Source organism: Bubalus bubalis, chromosome 1 (genome assembly GCF_019923935.1).
Source record: "Bubalus bubalis isolate 160015118507 breed Murrah chromosome 1, NDDB_SH_1, whole genome shotgun sequence".
Taxonomy (NCBI): domain Eukaryota; kingdom Metazoa; phylum Chordata; class Mammalia; order Artiodactyla; family Bovidae; genus Bubalus; species Bubalus bubalis.
Genome location: NC_059157.1, coordinates 99,586,719 through 99,608,349, shown reverse-complemented (window position 1 = coordinate 99,608,349; position 21,631 = coordinate 99,586,719). Strand labels below are relative to the sequence as shown.

General features: G+C 41.0%; 1 pseudogene; it reads left to right on the top strand.

Moving 5' to 3' along the window:
* The window catches only part of LOC123465611, a 103,257-nt pseudogene that overhangs the window by 65,417 nt on the left and 16,209 nt on the right, over nucleotides 1-21,631 (top strand).

The window sequence follows — 21,631 nt, the reverse complement described above, 5'->3', positions numbered from 1 at the left end:
TACCACACATCCAAGGTAAGAGAAACCCAAGTAAGACGGTAGGTGTTGCAAGAGGGCATCAGAGGGCAGACACACTGAAACCATAATCACAGAAAACTAGTCAATCTAATCACACTAGGACCACAGCCTTGTCTAACTCAATGAAACTAAGCCATGCCCTGTGGGGCCACCCAAGATGGGCGGGTCATGGTGGAGAGGTGTGACAGAATGTGGTCCACTGGAGAAGGTAATGGCAAACCACTTCAGTATTCTTGCCTTGAGAACCCCATGAACAATATGAAAAGGCAAAATGATAGGATACTGAAAGAGGAACTCCCCAGGTCAGTAGGTGCCCGATATGCTACTGGAGATCAGTGGAGAAATAACTCCAGAAAGAATGAAGGGATGGAGCCAAAGCAAAAACAATACCCAGTTGTGGATGTGACTGGTGATAGAAGCAAGGTCTGATGCTGTAAAGGGCAATATTGCATAGGAACCTGGAATGTTAGGTCCATGAATCAAGGCAAATTGAAAGTGGTCAAACAGGAAATGGCAAGAGTGAACGTCGACATTCTAGGAATCAGCAAACTAAAATGGACTGGAATGGGTGAATTTAACTCAGGTGACCATTCTATCTACTACTGTGGGCAGGAATCCCTTAGAAGAAATGGAGTAGCCCTCCTGGTCAACAAAAGAGTCTGAAATGCAGTACTTGGATGCAATCTCAAAAACGACAGAATGATCTCTGTTCATTTCCAAGGCAAACCATTCAATATCACAGTAATCCAAGTCTATGTCCGAAACAGTAATGCTGAAGAAGCTGAAGTTGAACGGTTCTATGAAGACCTACAAGACCTTTTAGAATGAACACCCAAAAATGACGTCCTTTTCATTTATAGGGGACTGGAATGCAAAAGTAGGAAGTCAAGAAACACCTGGAGTAATAGGCAAATTTGGCCTTGGAATACAGAATGAAGCAGGGCAAAGACTAATAGAGTTTTGCCAAGAGAACGCACTGGTCATAGAAAACACCCTATTCCAAAAACACAAGAGAAGACTCTACACATGGACATCACCAGATGGTCAACACCAAAATCAGATTGATTATATTCTTTGCAGACAAAGACGGAGAAGCTCTATACTGTCAACAAAAACAAGACCAGGAGCTGACTGTGGCTCAGATCATGAACTCCTTATTGCCAAATTCAGACTTAAATTGAAGAAAGTAGGGAAAACCACTAGACCATCCAGGTATGACCTAAATCAAATCCCTTATGATTATACAGTGGAAGTGAGAAATAGATTTAAGGGACTAGATCTGACAGATAGAGTGCCTGATGAACTATGGACGGAGGTTCGTGACATTGTACAGGAGACAGGGATCAAGACCATCCCCACGGAAAAGAAATGCAAAAAAGCAAAATGGCTGTCTGAGGAGGCCTTACAAATAGCTGTGAAAAAAGGGAAGTGAAAAGCAAAGGAGAAAAGGAAATTTATAAACATCTGAATGAAGAGTTCCAAAGAATAGCAAGAAGAGATAAGAAAGCCTTCCTCAGCAATCAATGCAAAGAAATAGAGGAAAACAACAGAATGGGAAAGACTAGAGATCTCTTCAAGAAAATTAGAGATACCAGGGGAACATTTCATGCAAAGATGGACTCGATAAAGGACAGAAATAGTATGAATCTAACAGAAGCAGAAGATATTAAGAAGAGGCGGCAAGAATACACAGAACTGTATAAAAAAGTTCTTCATGACCAAGATAATCACAATGATGTGATCACTCACCTAGAACCAGACATCCTGGAATGTGAAGTCAAGTGGGCCTTAGGAAGCATCACTACGAACAAAGCTAGTGGAGGTGATGGCATTCCAGTTGAGCTATTTCAAATCCTGAAAGATGATGCTATGAAAGTGCTGCACTCAATATGCCAGCAAATTTGGAAAGCTCAGCAGTGGCCACAGGACTAGAAAAGGTCAGTTTTCATTCCAATCCCAAAGAAAGGCAATGCCAAAGAATGCTCAAACTGCCACACAGTTGTACTCATCTCACACGCTAGTAAAGTAATACTCAAAATTCTCCAAGCCAGGCTTCAGCTGTACGTGAACCGTGAACTTCCAGATGTTCAAGCTGGTTTTAGAAAAGGCAGAAGAACCAGAGATCAAATTGCCAACATTCGCTGGATCATTAAAAAAAGGAAGAGAGTTCCAGAAAAACATCTATTTCTGCTTTATTGACTATGCCAAAGCCTTGGACTGTGTAGATCACAATAAACTGTGGAAAATTCTGAAAGAGATGGGAATACCAGACCACCTGACCTGCCTCTTGAGAAACCTATATGCAGGTCAGGAAGCAACAGTTAGAATTGGACATGGAACAACAGACTGGTCCCAGATAGGAAAAGGAATACTTCAAGGCTGTATATTGTCACCCTGCTTGTTTAACTTATATGCAGAGTACATCATGAGAAACGCTGGACTCGAAGAAGCACAAGCTGGAATCAAGATTGCTGGAAGAAATATCAATAACCTCAGATATGCAGATGACACCACCCTTATGGCAGAAAGTGAAGAGGAACTAAAAAGCCTCTTGATGAAAGTGAAAGAGGAGAGTGAAAAAGTTGGCTTAAAGCTCAACATTCAGAAAATGAAGATCATGGCATCTGGTCCCATCACTTTATGGGAAATAGATGGGGAAACAGTGGAAACAGTGTCAGACTTTATTTTTGGGGGCTCCAATATCACTGCAGATGGTGATTGCAGCCATGACATTAAAAGACGCTTACTCCTTGGAAGGAAAGTTATGACCAACCTAGATAGCATATTCAAAAGCAGAGACATTACTTTGCCAACAAAGGTCTGTCTAGTCAAGGCTATGGTTTTTCTAGTGGTCATGTATGGATGTGAGAGTTGGACTGTGAAGAAAGGTGAGTGCCAAAGAATTGATGCTTTTGAACTGTGGTGTTGGAGAAGACTCTTGAGAGTCCCTTGAACTGCAAGGAGATCCAACCAGTCCATTCTGAAGGAGATCAGCCCTGGGATTTCTTTGGAAGGAATGATGCTAAAGCTGAAACTCCAGTACTTTGGCCACCTCATGTGAAGAGTTGACTCATTGGAAAAGACTCTGATGCTGAGAGGGATTGGGGGCAGGAGGAGAAGGGGACGACAGAGGATGAGATGGCTGGATGGCATCACTGACTCTATGGACGTGAGTCTGGGTGAACTCCAGGAGTTGGTGATGGACAGGGAGGCTGGTGTGCTGCGATTCATGGGGTCACAAAGAGTCGGACATGACTGAGCGACTGAAGTGAACTGAACTGAAGGGTTAGAGTACATCATGAAGGTAGGGGCTTCACGATGAGATCAGCGACCTTATAAAATGAGGAAGAGAGAGGGAAAGCCTTACGAATACACAGTGAGATGGCATCCATCTGCAAGCCCTGAAGCAAGTTCTCATCACAATTCCAGCTTGCTGCCACCCTAGTCTCTGACTCCAGCATCCAGAACTAGCAGAGAATGAACTTTTGTTGTTTAGGTCACCCAGACGGTATTTTATTATGGCATTTGGAGTTAAGACATTGACTTTTCCTCTTCCCTTTCCAATTCAGGATCCAATCCAGGATACAGTACTGTGCTTGTCATATCTCTTAATATATCTGTCAGCATTATGGACAAATGAGTGAACTAGAAGTGAAGTGGCTACAAGGAAAGTTCACAAAAAAGATTTAATGGCTAATTTTTTTTAGCTTTCTTTTTGTTTGTTTGTTTCTCAAATTCCATTGTTCTTTTGTGGGCAAAAAGAAAACAAATTTAAGTCTAAATGTCATGAATGTGAAAGAAGGGAACTGACTTTCCCCTGACACAATGACATACTCTAAATTAGCAAACTTCAGTGCACTACAGCTGGGGACAAGGCTATGGCAGAGGGGAATGATGAAGCAAATATGAATAACAGAAAGGCAGGGAAATGGCTGCTTCTGCCAAAACCTTAAAGAAGACCAAGTCCTGGGTCTACTTGCAATACCAGGGCTAACTCTTCTACAAACACTTACTAGATACCAACCAGTGTGTTAAGTGCTTTAGGAAGTCTGTCTAAATTATATGCCCCCAATAATACAATAGTCATGTACGAATGTGAGAGTTGGACCATAAAGAAGGCCAAGTGCCAAAGAATTGGTGCTTTCAAACTGAGGTGCTGGAGAAGACTCTTGAGAGTCCCTTGGATAGCAAGGAGATGAAACCAGTCAATTCTAAAGAAAATCAACCCTCAATATTCATTGGAAGGACTGATGCTGAAGCCGAAACTCCAGTACTTTGGCCACCTGATATGAAGAGCCAACTCACTGGGAAAAACCCTGATGCTGGTGATAGCTTACAGTGAATGATGTCGAATTCATGATCTCCATAAAAGAAGATTCAGCCTTGGTCCAAGGGCCAGGCTTGATCACTCAAGAGCTTTTGTGTAGCAGAGGGACAGAGAAAGCTTCTGACATAGAGTTCAGAAGGGAGATGGAGAATGCCCCCTTCCCTAGTCTTAGCAAGGGAATTATATACTTTTTAATTGGTTATTAAAATAAATCAAAAGTATGTCACAAGGTGGTAAAGATCTTGCTAGACCCACTCCCATAATATACATTTTAAGGTAACAGGATTAGTCAGAAGGCTTTCAGGAAGGAGAAACATGTCCTTAAGCAGGATACATTATGTTATATAATCCTTACTAAGGAATGTGGGAAAAAGTGTTTGTCCTTTCCTCCTCCTTGAGAATTCCAGACCCTATCTCCTTCTTGAGAGCGCCAGACCCCTTTCTCCTCCTTTGGGGCCCCGGACTTCTTATCAACCTGCCTTACTCTCTCATTCACCGCCCCCACCCCCTTTTCTTATAGGAAAATTATGTTGCCAAGGGAAAAGAAGGTCGTTTTCATTGCATAACTACTTCCTGCTGTTGAGGGGCATGGTCCCTAAATTGTTGAGGCAACATATTCTCCTAACCCTCATAATGAGGGTCTCTGATCCAGGAGCCCCAAGTAATAGTTGGAGGAGGCTGTGGCATCGTAGGAACCTAGACAACCATTTGTAACTTAAAAGCTTTCAGATGGTTAGAAACAAACCCCATTTTACAGTTACAAATGTAAGGCAAAATAGTCATCAAACCAAGTTAAAACCTAATCAAAATTAAAAGTCACATTATGTTCATAGTTAAAGTACAATATGTTATACCAGTCCATCTTAGGACTGTTAGATGTCATCAGACCAAGAAGAGGCATTGCATATGATTGTCATTGGTGAAGGTATTCGCAGAATTGAAGAAAGTCCCTTCCTTGAAGTGGAGAAACCCACCATGGGAAGCCTTCAATTGATGAGGAGGTTGAAAAGCTGAAAGCTGGGTCACATAGTTAATTCTAAGGCTTCAGGGTCTATGACAATATCTGTGCACAAACAGTCTGCCATAGAGACAGTCCCTTCTTAGGGGCAGTTTGAGCCCTCATTAAAGCTATGGGTAAAACTTTAAACCAATTGCCTTGTGTTTCCTGAGTTAGCTTACACAAATGCCTCTTAATAATGTCATTAGCCTTTTCAATTTTTTCTGAAGATTGGGGTTTCCAGGAACAGTGTAAGTGATATTCTATTCCTAGACTTGTCAACCCCCCTTGAGTTACAGCAGCTTTAAAGGCGGAGCCATTGTTACTCTGAACTTTATAGAGTTTAAGATCCCTCTTACATCCTGAGAAGTCAGCACAGTAAAATTTTGCCTATTAGCATACTTATGAGCTTTAGGCATTAGCAAAACAATAGTAGAAATTATCCTTAAGCAATGTGGCTATAGCCTTTTCTCAGTAACAGACATACTAAACTCTGATCCTGTGGGCAAGCTCAAAGCAGAAGCCTGCAAGAGAGCATTTTAAATAGTCTTAAAAGCCTTTTGAGTCTCTGGTGACTCAGAAACTGGTTTGGACCTGCTAAGTCTGTTATAAGTTTATATAAAGGCTGGACAAGTTCCCCATAACCCAGAATCCAAATGCAGCAATAGCCTGTAATGCCCAAGAATCCTCTCAATTGTCTTAAAGTCATAGGTATATGATTTAATATAGGCTTAACTCTAGAAAGCATCCTTCAAATCAAAGACTGAAAAATATTTGGTTCTTTCAGGAATTTCAGACAATGAAGTAAAAGGATTAGGCACTTACTATTCATATACCTTGAACTAGTCTCCGTTTATCATTTAATTTATTTATACCTAGAATAGGAGTGTTGCATGGACTGTTGCAGGGAATTAATAGCCCCTGCTCCTTTAAATTCTCAATGATGGGTTTTAACCCTTCCTTTACCTCAGGCTTTAGTGGGTACTGCTTTTGATATGGAAATAGGCAAGGGTCTTTGAGCTTGATAAAGACAGGAACAGCATTTTGTGCTTGACCCACAGTTTTTCCATCAGCCCACAATTTAGGATTTACATTCTGTTCAATTAATGGGAGAGAAAGAGCAGGCTCCATATTTATGAAAACAGAGGCCTGGACCTTGCTCAGTATATTCCTCCCTAGAAGGGGTGACAGAGAATCCAGCACGATTAGAAACTCGTGAGAAAACAGCACAGAATCCCAGTCGCAGCTTAAAGGATGACTGAAATAACAGCATTTGGCTCGTCCTGACATTCCCATTACAGGAGTAGATTGGGAAGAAAGCAGACCAGGGGCTTCAGTGAGCAGAGAAATTTGCCCCAGTGTCCAGAAGAAATCGACTGATTGGCCCTCCACAGTTATTAATATGCTGGTTTCCTCAGGTGTAATTAGGACAGAGCTCATGTGGGGACCCCCAGGCACTCAGTCACAATTGTCTTGAGAGTCTGACCCCTGGGGCCTACATCTCGTAGGGCAGTCTCCTCTCCATTATGGTCCTTTACAGACTGAACATGGAGCCTGGGGTGACTTAGATGCCTGAGGGCAATCTTGCTTGAGATGCCCCTCCTTTCCACAGTAATAACAAGTCTGTCCCTTTTCACCTGGGTCCCTCTGGGCATTTTTCTCAGGCTGTTTCAGAGCAGGTCTAACAGTCATTGTTGGGGCTTCAGTCTTTCCCTGGTCTTTTTTGTCTCTTATTGTCCTCCTCGTATTCTCTACCGTAATACACCATCTGAGCCAGCTGCAACCATTTCTTTTAAAGACTGATTTGGTCCAAACACCTGTTTTCATAATTTATGGCAGAAATCAGAAGCCAAATGAGTGGGAAATCTATCTTTAAGATCATTTCTCCTCTGCACTTTCAGGGTCAATGTCAGTAAACTGGCAGAGAGCCTCCCAGAGTCTATCTAGAATTTACCAGGAGTTTATCAGGAGTTTCCTTCTCTCCCTGTTCTATGTCAGCCAACTTAGCATAAAGTTTTATCATGTGCTCACTTGAAGCCCTACAATAATGCAATTGACAAAGCGGTTCTGATCCCACCCTCTTTTAGCCATGTTATAGTCCCAGTCTGGCTCTGTCATGGGAACTGCTTGGCTCCCAGTAGGGAGGAGGGCTATTTCATGTTCCCTCTTATCTCATGTTCAAGCCATTCATCTCCAAAAGTAGTAGCTTCCCCCAAGACTCGAGCTCTTGAGTCAGGAGTCAGTGTTTGTCCTAAGACATGTATTATATCTCACCAAGTAAGGTCATAAAGTAAAATTAGCCCCATAAAGCCTTCTGTGTACTTTTTGGATCCTCTAAATAGTCTACGGAGACTGAGGCAATCCCCCCTAGAACAGTGCCCTGATTCTCAGCCTGTTCAGTTCAGAGCCCCACGTACAGGGGCAAAGTAAGAGAACAGGAAGCAGCTGTGTAGGTTTCACACCCAAATCTGTACCCTTAGGACACAAGACTGGCATGTCTCACAGAAAGATAAAAGAACAACACTTATGTCACTTCTTCCCATTTCTCTTGTTTTCTACAGAACCAGTCTAGTTGTAAAACAGTGTCATAATTAAGAGACCCTTCAACAGGCCAGCATTCCCCGTCTTCCAAAGGATACCATGGCCATTCAACATCACAGAAGAAAATCAGGCATGTCTTTGTAAACTCTGGAGATCAAACTTGTCCCAGTTTTTTTAAAAAATACATTTTAAAAGAGTGGTTCTGGAACTGCTACCTCCCATCTATAAGAGAGAAAAAAGCAGCATCCACAGCCGTGGCTTTTTTCCACCAGAAGTGCCCTTCCCTGCTCTAGATGGGGATATAGACAGACTCTCCACTGAAGCTTTCCTTCCCTGGTCTGCCCCTTACCAATGCAGATGTCTTGTCCCTCCCATTCTACCACTGAGGTGGCGTGGAGACACACCAGGGGTAGACCTGATGGTATCCCAGATTCATGTCCAGTTCCTTACCACCAACACCTGTGTTTGGTTTTCCCATTTCCTCTGATACCACCTAGGGTGGAGCAGAGTAGTTTTCCCAGAATGTTCCCTAAGGTAGGACTCCTAGGGGAAGTATCCATGTTCCGTGTGCCTATGTACATTCCTGAGTACAGTCCTGACCTCAGTAGAAGCAGTGAATCGTAGAGACGAACAATAACCAAGATGTCCCTTCTGAGTGCCACCACGCCAGTTATGTGATAGCAAAAGAAGTTGTGGAGGGATAGTCAGTGAGGAAAAAGTGATTTTTGTCCTCAAATTACTAGGGCCAATCCTTCCAGTTCATTTACACAGATTACATAAAAGGAATATCTAGGGAGTTGAGACAAAAGCCATTAGAGAGCCTTCTCTGGTCTGCTAAGAACTAGCACTACCAAAAGAAGAGGCCCATTATAATCCCAATCTAACCACATCTTGCAATTCCGGATCTGTATTCTCAAAAACCTCATGGTCACCAGCAATGCATCTATCCACACAGATCAGAGGCACAGCCATGACAAAGACTCACTTTCAGGTCACTGGCCCCTGAGGCAGGCAGCCAAGAGAATGACCTCTAGACTGAGAGATGTTCCTGGAGTTAGAGTTCTGCCTAGTTCCCAAATATGCTTTTGTAACTTTCAGCTCTTAGCAAGGCTAGGTGCTTCCATACTTGGGGTCTAAGTAAAAGTACATAGTAAGAGCATGGATCACAATTCCCTTGAAAGTCTATGATCCAACAGATTAGGCTAGTAGTTCTAATTCCCCATGCAATTATGAAATGGTCAAAGAGACCAGGAAAGATGACTGAGAAAGGAAAATTCGGTCCACATGCTTTGCCCATCTCTGGTCATTCCCCTCACAGGGATGTTGGGTGTCTCTTGGTATTGGCAAGTTGGTATAAACCCCCAATAAGCTTCTCCTTTTGGGGGCTTCCTTCAGTCATTACGAGACACCTCGAAACCACAGAGCAGGGCTCAACACTTGTTTCATACAAGGTGTCTCATTAACTCACACAAGCACACCATAAAGTTATTAAAGTAAAGCAGAAAATGCCTATACTGAGAAAGCAGAGAGGCTTGAGGTCTTGAGTGCTCTTACCTGGTCCTGAAGATCCTGGATGAGCCCCGAAGAAGATAGCTTGTTGCTGAGCCATGAAAGATGCTGAGATTCTTGGCCTCCAGAGGAGAGGAATTCAATCCAGGGCCAGTGACAAGGCTTGATTGCTCAGAGCTTTCATGTAATAAAGCTTTACTAAAGTACAAAATTGATTATATTCTTTGCAGATTGATTACATTCTTTCCAGCCAAAAATGGGGAAGCTCTATACAGTCAGAAAAAAAAACAAGACTGAGAGCTGACTGTGGCCCAGATCATGAACTCCTTATTGCCAAATTCAGACTTAAAGAAAGTAGGGAAAACCAATAGACCATTCAGGTATGACCTAAATAAAATCCCTTACAACTATAGAGTAGAAGTGACAAACAGATTCAAGGGATTATATCTGATAGACAGAGTGCCTGAAGAACTATGGATGGAGGTTCATGACATTGTACAGGGGGCAGGGATCAAGACCATTCCCAAGAAAAAGAAATGCAAAAAGGCAAAATGATTGTCTGAGGAGGCCTTACAAACAGCTATGAAAAGAAGTGAAAAGCAAAGGAGAAAAGGAAAGATATACCCATATGAATGCAGAGTTCCAAAGAATAGCAAGGGAAGATAAGAAAGCCTTCCTCAGTGAATGGTGCAACAAAATAGAGGAAAACAATAGAATGGGAAAGACTAGAGATCCCATCAAGAAAATTAGATACCAAGGGAATATTTCATGCAAAGATGGGCTCGATAAAGAACAGAAAAAGTATGGACCTAACAGAAGCAGAAGATATTAAGAAGAGGTGGCAAGAATACACAGAAGAACCACACACAAAAAAAGATCTTCATGACCCAGATAATCACGATGGTGTGATCACTCACCTAGAGCCAACATCCTGGAATGTGAAATAAAGTGTTAGGAAACATCACTGTGAACAAAGCTAGTGGAATTCCAGTTGAGCTATTTCAATTCCTAAAAGATGATGCTGTGAAAGTGCTGCACTCATATGCCAGCAAATCTGGAAAACTCAGCAGTGGCCACAGGACTAGAAAAGGTCAGTCAGTTTTCATTCCAATCCCAAAGAAGGCAATGCCAAAGAATGCTCAAACTACTGCACAATTGTACTCATCTCACATGCTAGCAAAGTAATGTTCAAAATTCTCCAAGCCAGGCTTCAACAGAACGTGAACCGTGAACTTCTGATGTTCAAGCTGGTTTTAGAAAAGGCACAGGAACAAAGATCAAATTGCCAACATCCGTTGGATCATTGAAAAGCAAGAGAGTTCCAGAAAAACATCTATTTCTGCTTTATTGACTATGCTGAAGCCTTTGACTGTGTGGATCACAATAAACTGTGGAAAATTCTGAAAGAGATGGGAATACCAGACCATCTGACCTGCCTCCTGAGAAATCTGTATGCAGGTCAAGAAGCAACAGTTAGAACTGGACATTCCCCCTGGTCATTTAAATTATATGCAGTGTGTGTGTGTGTGTGTGTTGTGTGTGTGTGTGTTAGTTGCTCAGTCATATCCGACTCTGCGACCCCATGTACTGTAACCCTCCAGACTCCTCTGTCCATGAGATTATTCAGGTACATCAAGCGAAATGTCAAACTGGATGAAGCACAAGCTAGAATCAAGATTGACAGAAGAAATATCAATAACCTCAGATATGCAGATGATACCAGCCTTATGGCAGAAGTGAAGAAATAAAGAGCCTCTTGATGAAAGTGAAAGAGGAGAGTAAAAAAGTTGGCTTAAAGCTCAACATTCAGAAAACCAAGATCATGTCATCTGGTCCCATCACTTCTTGGCAAATAGATGGGGAAATAGTGTAAACAGTGACAGACTTGTTTTGGGCTTCCAAATCACTGTGGATGGTGACTGCAACCATGAAATTAAAAGAGGCTTGATCCTTGGAAGAGAAGTTATGACCAACCTTGACAGCATATTGAAAAGCAGAGACATTACTTTGCCAACAAAGGTTCATCTAGTTAAAGTTATGGTTTTTCAAATAGTCATGTATGGTTGTGAGAGTTGGACTATAAAGGAAGCTGAGCGCTGAGGAATTGATGCTTTTGAACTGTGGTGTTGGAGAAGACTCTTAAGAGTCCCCTGAACTGCAAGGAGATCTAACCAGTCCATCTTAAGGGAAATCAGTCTTGAATATTCATTGGAAGGACTGATGCTAAAGCTGGAACTCCAATACTTCGGCCACCTGATGCGAATAACTGACTCATTTGAAAAGACCCTGATGCTGGGAAAGATTAAAGACGGGAGAAGGGGACAACAGAGAATGAGATGGTTGGATGGCATCACTGACTCAATGGACATGAGTTTGAGTAAGCTCTGGGAGCTGGTGATGGACAAGGAGGCCTGGCATGCTGCAGTCCATGTTGTCACAGAGTTGGACATGACTAAGCAACTGAACTGAACAGAAAGTATAAAAGAGATAGAGAAAGCTTCTGACATAGACATCAGAAGCGGGCAGAAAGAGTGCTCCCCTTCTAGTCTTTAAGCTGGATGTTTTATGTCTGTTAGAAAGCTATTACTCAAATAAGAGAGACACCTAAAGGCTGATGGAGTTTCACCAGGCCCCTCTCCCACAATATGCATTTTTGAGATAGGATGGCAAGAGGTGTGTCATCCCCCAGCCATAAAACAATTGGTATCAATTCTGGTTTGTTGAGCTATTATCAGCCCAAGGTTTGAGAAAAGAAAAAAGTTAGTCTTAGGTGGAACCACTTTGAAGAAAGGCAAATTCCAAAGCAAATACATAGTTTGATTAACATAGCTTAAGAAAAATATTTCCATAAGAAAAACACATTTGTTAGTTCAAGTTATGAGAAAAGTTAAGTTCAGGTGGAGGCAGGTGTCGTCACGGCAACACAGAATTTTAAGAGAAAAAAAATCTGACAATTGTAGTTTGTTTCCTCCTGCAGCTTAAGGGAGAGAGAAAAAATGTCTGACACTTGCAGCCTATTTCCTCCATTCGGAGACCCTTGGTCTTCCTGCCTGTTACGCTCTCACTGGGAAAGAGTGAGGGCGAGAGGAAAAGGGGGCGACAGACAATGATATGGTTGGATGTCATCACTGATTCAACGGACATGAGTTTGAGCAAACTCTGGGAGATACTGAAGGACAGGGAAGCATGATGTGCTGCAGTTCATGCAGTTGCAGAGTCGGACACGACTTAGCAACTGAACAATAGCAAATAATATGTGAAGAGGTTTCCATTACCTCCATACCCTCATTTGTTAATATCTTAGAGAAGTGAAGTTACTTTCTCAAAGTCATAGCAGTATTTAAGCAGCAGAGGTAAGGAGAACTCTCTCAAATAGTGCCTTTCAAATATACACACAAGTCACTAAGGAATCTTGTTAAAATGCAGGTACTGATTCTGTATGTCTGGAGGAGGACTATGATTCTGCATTTCAAATAAGCTCCTAGGTGATGCTGGTGCCGTGTTCTGCTAAACACACTTTGAATAAAAAAGCTCTAGAAGTATAAAACAACTTAGTGTACCTGGCATATAGGTGTCCACTAGATTTTTTTTTTTTAATTATTTAACAAATACAGAGGGGGGAAAAAAAGATTCTAAAACTCTACTGTTGACTTCATTCTTAATCAGCAAGTCTTGATAGTTACAGCTTTTCTCCACAAGGATTTTATAAAATCAAATATTTCATGAGCGATCTGGAAGGTTTTTAGGTACAAGATGCTGCACAGTTACAGAGAACACAATACTGGAAAGCTGAGAGCAGACACCAGCCTTTGGGTGGTATACTTAGTTGTAATGTAGTATAGCAGACTATTCACTTCTCCATCCTTCTTTCCTTTGACCTAGCTGGTGAGAATGCTAAGAATTAATAAAATGCTTCAGCCTCTAAACATCATATGAGGCTACAAGGGCTGCAAAAATCCTGTCAGGAAGAAAAGATTCACTGGGAACAGAGTTGAAGACCAATGCTAGCGAGCATTCTTACCTAAGAGTAGATGGGTAGAAAAACTCCACATGAAAGCAAGTCACTGCGACTTCCCTGGTGGCACAGTGGGTAAGAATCTGCCTGCCAATGCAGGGAACACGGGTTGGATACCTGTCCAGGAAGATTCCACATGCCGTGAAGCAACTAAGCCTGAGAGCTGTACCTACTGAAGCCGGAGCACCTAGGGCCTATGCTCTGAAACAAGAGAAACCACCGCAATAAGAAGCCCCAGCACCACAAAAATGAGTAGTCCCCATTCACTAGAGAAAGCCTGTGTGCAGCAATGAAGACCCAGGGCAGTCAAAAATAAAATAAATAAATAAATTTTCGAAAGCAAGTCACTGATATGGCAACTGCAGAGTTATTGTTTGAGAGTATAAACTAAGTATGCGCGCATGCTTGCTCGCTTCAGTTGTATCTGATTCTTTGTGACCCTATGGAGTGTAGTGCACCAGACTCCTCTGTCTATGGAATTCTCCAGGCAAGAATACTGGAGTGGGCTGCCTTCTCCTCCCTCCTCTAGGGGATCTTCCTGACCCAGGGATCAAAACCGTGGTCCTATGTGTCCTGCATTGCAGGTGGATTCTTTACCACTGAGCCACATGGAAAGCCCATAAACTAAGTATAAGTACAGGTTAATGTGTAACAACTTCCAGAAAGAGTCAGTTTTGAAACTCTTAAATACTCTTATTAACAATTAAAGCCTTTTTAAGATAATTGCTTAACTGAGGTATAAATGACATCATAAACTGTACATCAGATATTTAAAGTATATGATTTTATAAATTGTGACAAATGTTATCTTAGACAGTTTTTTTTTCACCCTTTTACATACCTAGTTACCAAGTTTACTCCCTAGCTAACAATTATTTGTGTTAAATTCTCTTTGTTCCAATAACTGATGTGGTTTCTGTCCCCTGACGGAACCTTGACTCATACATGTGTAGAGCAGCCATCAGCCACCATCATTACCATCACTTACCTGCCTAGCCGAAAAAAACAGACAAAGCTCATTCTAGATATTCCCTTTCACTGAAGCAGACATCTTGGATGTCCCAACAAAGTCAGGTCTGTATTAATTTCTAAGTTCTAAGGTGCTAAAATAGTTCAAAAGTTTGTATGAAACAGGATGGCATTCAAATAAAAGAAACACTAGGTTTGTGGTAATTTGTTATGGCAGCCCTGGGAAACAGTATAGGTAATAAGTGGGGAAAGACATCAACTAAATGACAAAAAAAAAAAAAAAAGATGTGCTTCTATCAGGCAGTCAGGAGCAGAATACTCTGAAAAAGATAAGCATAAATGTAATAAGCCTCAATTTTCTTTGGCAGATCTGAACCCAAGGTCCCCAGAGTCTATATTGGAGTAGGAGAGCAAAGGTAATTTGTATATGTACCCTAGGGTACTTGGAACTCCCAATTCTCTAGGACATTCTTGTAGTGTGTTTTCATGAAAGTATCTGTGTGGGATAACAGACTGATAGTTGAATAGAAATTTGGAGGGCTGAAGATTTCTCTAAATGACAGTTTGGAATTCCTGAAAGGAATGTTACTTTGAAAGGGGTGAATGGGGTGGAGATGGTTACTGATGCTTGCTACTCATTCCTCCATCTAGCATAAATCATGGCGGTAGAGGTGTCCCATTCATCTATTAATTCCTGGGGTCCAGTGGCTGAGACTCCATGCTGATCAGGGAAACTAGATCCCACACTCCACAATGAGAACAAAGATCCCACGTGCTGCAACTAAGATCTGTGAAGCCAAATACATAAGAAACTTTTTTTAAAAAAAGAATGACTTTCTATCAAAAGAAAAAGAAGAGAAAAAATAAAAGACCTCATAGGTTGCAGGCCACAAAACTATCCACTACAGGTATGATATAAAAATTTACACTAACAACCCCTTATTTCATAAATTAAAAAGCAAATCTATGCCTTTTACCTTTATTTCTTCTTCCCAACTCCTTTGGGCCACTGAAATTCTCTTTGCTAAGTGCTTTTCAAGCTCCTTGATAACAGCTTTTGGTAAGTAGCCCATCATTCCAATACAATTTAGCATTCACAGTGAAAAATGAATCTAATACCTCTATATTTTGATAAATGCAGTTTCAATTACCTAGTAACTAAAGAGCCTGGTAAACAGAGCAGGAGAGGAGAATGTTTAAATCCATTTTCTAGGGACACTCAATTGATTTTCCTAAGTTTTGTATTTAAAATGGTACCAATGAAGTTATCTAATGAATACCAAGGATTTCCCCTTCATTTCTCAAGAAAGCTCATACATAAAACCTGGTCTCGGAAATCAGTATGGAGGAGAAAGTAGAAATGATAATATTTACTTAACAGTGTCAAGACAACACTGGAGCCATCCATTCAAAACACTTGTGAGGGACTTCCCTGGTGGTCCAGTGGTTAAAACTCCATACTCCCAGTGCAAGGGGTCTGGGTTCGACCCCTGGTCAGGGAACTACATCCCACACGCTGCAACTAAAAGATCCCGTGTGCCACAACGAAGACTTGGTGCAGACAAATAAATAAAGATTAAAAACAACAACAACCACACACGTGAATCTAGGCTCTGGGCTTTTAGTATTGGAAAAAGTGAAAGTGTTAGTCCCTTAGTCACATCTGACTCTGTGACCTCATGGACTGTGGTCCACAGGCTCCTCTGTTCAAGGACTTTTCCAGGGAAGAATACTGGAGTGGGTTAGTACTGGTAACCTTTGGGAAATGGAGTAGACACACATGAAGGAAAAAACTGACTATACTTTATATGTGATAGAACATTTTGTTCTTTAATGACTTGATATGATACTTTTCTAATTTTAAAAAATATAATTGCATTGTGGTGAGAAGGATTATGGGAGAAAGAAAGTGTCAATGCCTCTGCCACATGCCTTTTTCAAAAGCGAAACAGAAGTGGCAATGCCAACAGACACTTTAGAAAGATGGTTGGTAGAGTTGAAGAGGAATGCAAGAAGAAACAGGTCATTGAAACAGTCAAGTGTATTTAAAGCAGCTTTACTCATAGCAGCCCACACCAGGAAACAATACAACGTCCTTCTACATTACAACAGAAAAATAAACATTATTTACCTTTGAAAGATGATATTTACTGAGAACAGACCTCATGTAACCTTTTGAGCTTCTGGAAAAACTCTAATTTTATCTGGGTTGTAGTTAAAGGGTGCATATGTAAAAATTCATGAACACTAAAGGTTAGTTTATTGTATATGTAATATAAGTCAATAGAAACTCCGGGAGATAGTGGAGGACAGGGAAGCCTGGTGTGTTGCAGTCCATGGGGTCTCAAAGACTAGGACAGGACTTAGTGATTGAAAAACAACAACAAAATGTCACTAGAAAAAAAAAAGATGGCAATGTATTTATTGTATAAACACACTCGGATTCTTTCATGTTGCTTAGTAAACTCTGGATCCTGCCAACTTGTAGCCAAGAAGGTGATACCAAGAGAATGATTAGCCACATTCAGGTCTCACCTCTAGGTGGAATCAGAAGACCAGTTGTAGTTCAGACCCTCCCTGGATAAATCCAAAGCCCACATCAACCTTCCCCTCGACCTGGCCACACCTTCCTGCTCTGCTGATCCAGAGGCAATCATATTCCAGAAGAGGAAGCAGTAAATACAATTGATCCTTGAACCACATGGGGTTAAAGGCAGCGACTCCTCCCAGGAATGGAAAATCTGCATACTATTCTATCTTGAAAACAAAGAAATTGATAAATGACTCACCCAAGGGCAGGAAGTTGAAAGAGTTTGAACAGAATCAAGACTCAAATTCTAGTTCTTGTGGTTCTACATAATGTGTTCTCTAATAGAACCCAAACTTTTCCCAACACATTTAAAGATCTATAAAATGAAATACAGGCACAATGCTTATTGAAAAAAAAAAAATCCATGTGTAAGTGAACCTTACAGTTCAAACCTGTATTGTTGAAGTGTCAACTGTACTTCTAGCACTGACAGAGGTACAAATTCTCACCCAGAAAAAAAGGCTTTGAAGGATCCCAGAGTCACTGTTTATATTACATTATACAGTAATCTCAACCACCTCGTAGCTTCTCAACTTGAGACCTGATAATGCCGCTTTCAGAGCACACTCATCCCAAAAGTGGGGAATGCAGGTAAGAAATAAGGAAGACAGCCCTTCAATGCTTCCATGTGATAGTCCCTACATTCCATCAGGTGAAGTGCACAAGTGGAACAGGATGGTCCACTCATGGCACAATCTCCCCAGTACTTGTTCCTGATTCCTCCTAGTTTTTTTCTAGTTTTCAAAGCGTGCACTCGTTTCTCTGTTTGACAGCTTGTCTTCTTCTTTGGGGTTTGTTCTAGACTTCCTCGTTCAGGACTGTGGAAAAGGAAAGGAGAAGAACATAGAAATAATAAAGATGTTAAATATCTCCCAAAGATCATCAAAATATTGCCCAAGTAGCAGCTTTAAAAGAGGAAATTGTTGATGCATTAATTTGAAATTTATGGTGCTATTGTTCTCAGAAAGCATAATTTTAAAAATATAATGTGCAAGAGAAATGACAGCAGCAAATTCCTCCAAATGGGATTACAAACAAACACAACCATCCTGCCTGGTTCACTAATGTCCAGTTGAGTCCTAACTCCATGAGGAAGATCCAGAAGTAATATCCTAATGTGAATATAGTATTTTGGACTTTCAAAAACACAGCAGCCAAGGACAATTTCATGAACTAGGCGAGGGCTGTGCCCCAAATGTGAGAACATTGGTTACTGTAGACAGTCACCCCTTAACTTGGGCAAACACCAACCTTCAGATACCCCAGGTACTTTTCCATTACTTCCCTTCCCTTCAGATTTGCTCTTTACAATCATCTCCTCAGGCACAAAAACTTTCACTGTTACTTCCTCTGGGTTCTCAATGCCCACCCTAGCTTTTTCATGTTAACAGAAGGCCTTAACATAAAACATTTTATTACTTGTTTAGGCCTCATTTGCCCCAAGTGTCTCAGTGGTAAAGAATCTGTCTGCCAATGCAGGAGACAGGGATTCCGTCCCTGGGGGGAAGATCCCCTGGAGGAGGAAACGGCAACCCACTCCAGTATTCTTGCCTGGAAATCCCATGGACAGAGGAGCCTGGTGGGCTACAGCCTAGAAGTCACAGAGTTGGACACAACTAAGTATGCACACATGTCAGCACAGTAGATAGACCATGCAGTTAATATGAACCCCAGTCCTTGACTAGCTGGTTAGCTGTGACTAGCTGACTAGCTGGTTAAATAAGTCTAAGCCTCAGTTAATTCATCTAAAAAGATGAGGATAAGATTAAATTTAGAGGGACTTCCCTGGTGGTCCAGTGGCTAAGACTTCAGGTTCCCAAGGCAGGAGGCCCAGATGTGAGTCCTGGTCAGGGAACTAGATCCCACATCCTATAAGACGCAATGAGATCCCACATGCCACAATCAAGACACAGTGCAGCCAAATAAACACACATTAAAAGATTTTATATTGCTTCATTTAATCCTCACTGCAACCCCACAAAGTAGCTATTACCCAGCCCACTTTACAGATAAGGAGACAAGCACTAAAAGGATACATAACCTGCCCAAAGTCACACAGCTGCAAAACAGCAGCCTGAGATTGGAGGCACATGGCAGAGGTACATGGCTCCTGGTATGTATAAACTTTCTGTTCTACTGTTTCATATACCTCAGTTACTATTAATTTTACTGCATGGGAATTTAGGATAGTGGTCAGATTGTAACAGAAATATTTAGCTAAAGATGAGCTTGATGTTTTGCAGGAGACCTGGGTTCAATCCCCACATTAGGAAGATTTCCTGGAGGAGGGCATGGCAACCCACTCCAGTGTTCTTGCCTGGAGAATTCCCAAGGACAGAAACCTGGTGGGCTACAGTCCATGGGGTCGCAAAGAGTCGGATACGACTGAGTGACTAAACACAGCACAGAAGACTTGATGCTTACAAAGAAAAAAAGTAATGGTAGCCCATGACCATCATGGGAGTAATTCATTGGTACATTTATTTAAGACATATGTGAGGGCTCAGCACTGTTTTAGAGGATGAATACGCAGCTATGGTTGAGACAAAATTGTATGGTTTTACCTCTGTACCTTTTGCTGAGAATGTACCTGTACACACACACACACACACACACACACACATACACACACGTGCTTTGTAGTCTGATCATTCCTCACTTTTTCCACTCAGTGTAGTAAAACTCAGTTACTGCTCCACCTATTCTGGATTCCTACCTTCAGCACATCTCAGAGTCCCTAATTAAACTCAAAGAGGAACAAGAGAATAAAAGAAGAACTTTAAAAAAAAAAAATAAGACAAAGAAAGAAAAGAAAAAGGATGCATTTGGGAGGTGCCAAAAGAAAGAAACCAAAAACAAAAATTAGAAATAAAAGACAGTTAAAATAAAGAGTGAAAAGGATGAAACGACAAGGCAGTTTAGTTATGTTTAGTACATGAAGGACTTTTACATGGAGAATAACAATAGGCTCTTCTCCTTAGGAGTTATAAGGGAGGAAATCATTTGCAGTGAAAGTGGTACAGACAGAGGCAGCTAGCTTTTATTAGGCACTTCCCATAGGCAGGGCATAATCACTACTATCAAGGCGCTTACAATTTAATGGGAAAGACAGCTGCACATAAAAAGATGACTAGTATCAATTTAATGGAAAAGATTACAAGAGCAATGAATGCAGAGAAGGGACGATTTCAATGAATTCAAGCTGCAATAGAAAGGAAACACTTCACTAAGGAGTAAAATAGTAGAGTCTTATCCATGAAGAAAAAAGGACTTGGGCAAAGGGTAGAGCTGAAGAAAATGACATAAAACATGATTGAACTGTCTTAAAAATGCATTTTTAGAGGCCCTTTGCTAAAGCCAACTTCACTTCTCCATCAGAACTTGCACCAGCTTCATCAAAACTCCTCTCCATTTTTTTTTTCTCTTCTCTTTTCACTGGATAATTCCATCAATATAGCTTTCTATCATCTAAAACATTAAACCAAAATTACTGCTGCTATACCTATTGCGCCATTTCTCTCCTTTTTCCTTTTTTTCTTCCAGTTTCATTGAGATGTAATTGACATATAGGGCTTCTCTAGTGGCTTAGTGGTAAAGAATTTGCTTGCCAATGCAAGAGATGCAAAAGACAAGGGTCTGATCCCAGGGCCAGGAAGATCCCCTGGAGGAGGGCTTGGCAACCCCCTCCATTATCTTTGCCTGGAAAATCCTACAGACAGAGGAGCCTGGCGGGCTACAGTCCCTGGGGTCACAAAGAGTTGGCCACGACTTAGCGACCAAACAATAACAAATTGACATATAGCACTGAATAAGTTTAAGGTATACACTGCATACTGATTTGACTTAAATATATCATGAAATGATTGCCACAAGTTTAGTGAATTCCCATCATATATATATATACACATCAGAGTTAAAGAAATAGAAAAAAAATTTTTTTTCCTTGTCATGAGAACACTTATGATTGACTCCTTTAACAACTTTCATGTAAAACATTCAGCAGTGTTAATTATATTTATTGTGTTAAACATTACTTCCCTTACTTATGCATCTTATAATTGGAAGCTTCTATGGTAACTTCTGACCACCTTCATCCAAGTCCCCCTGCCCCCACCTCCCACTTCTGGTAACCACAAATCTAATCTTTTTTTCTGAGTTTGTTTTTGAGGTATAATTGACCTACAACACTGTAATAGTCCTGCACACAACATAGTGAGTTGATTTTGTATACATTTCAAAATAATCACCATGATAAGTCTAGTTAACCTCTGTTACCACAAAAAATACATAGTTATTATTTACTGAGTATACTCCCCACACTGTACATTTCATATCCATGACGTTTTTTTTTTTTTTTTTTGAAATAAACTCTCCAAGCTAGAAGAGAGTTTAGTCTTTTTTTTTTTTTTACCACACCACATAACTTGTGAGATTTTTAGCTCCCACAGTGACAGTGCAGAGACCTAGCCACAGAAATTCCCCTGTGACATTATTTTATAACTGAAAGTTTGTGCCTTTTAATTTCCTTCACCTGTTTCTGTCCTTCCTTTTCCTTTTTCTTGTGGGAATATTTTTTTGACATCATTGTCTATGTTCTCTGTCTCCTATTCTCTTTGCATTCTCTCTAGATCCCACTACAATCAAGCCAACCTCACACCAAACTTT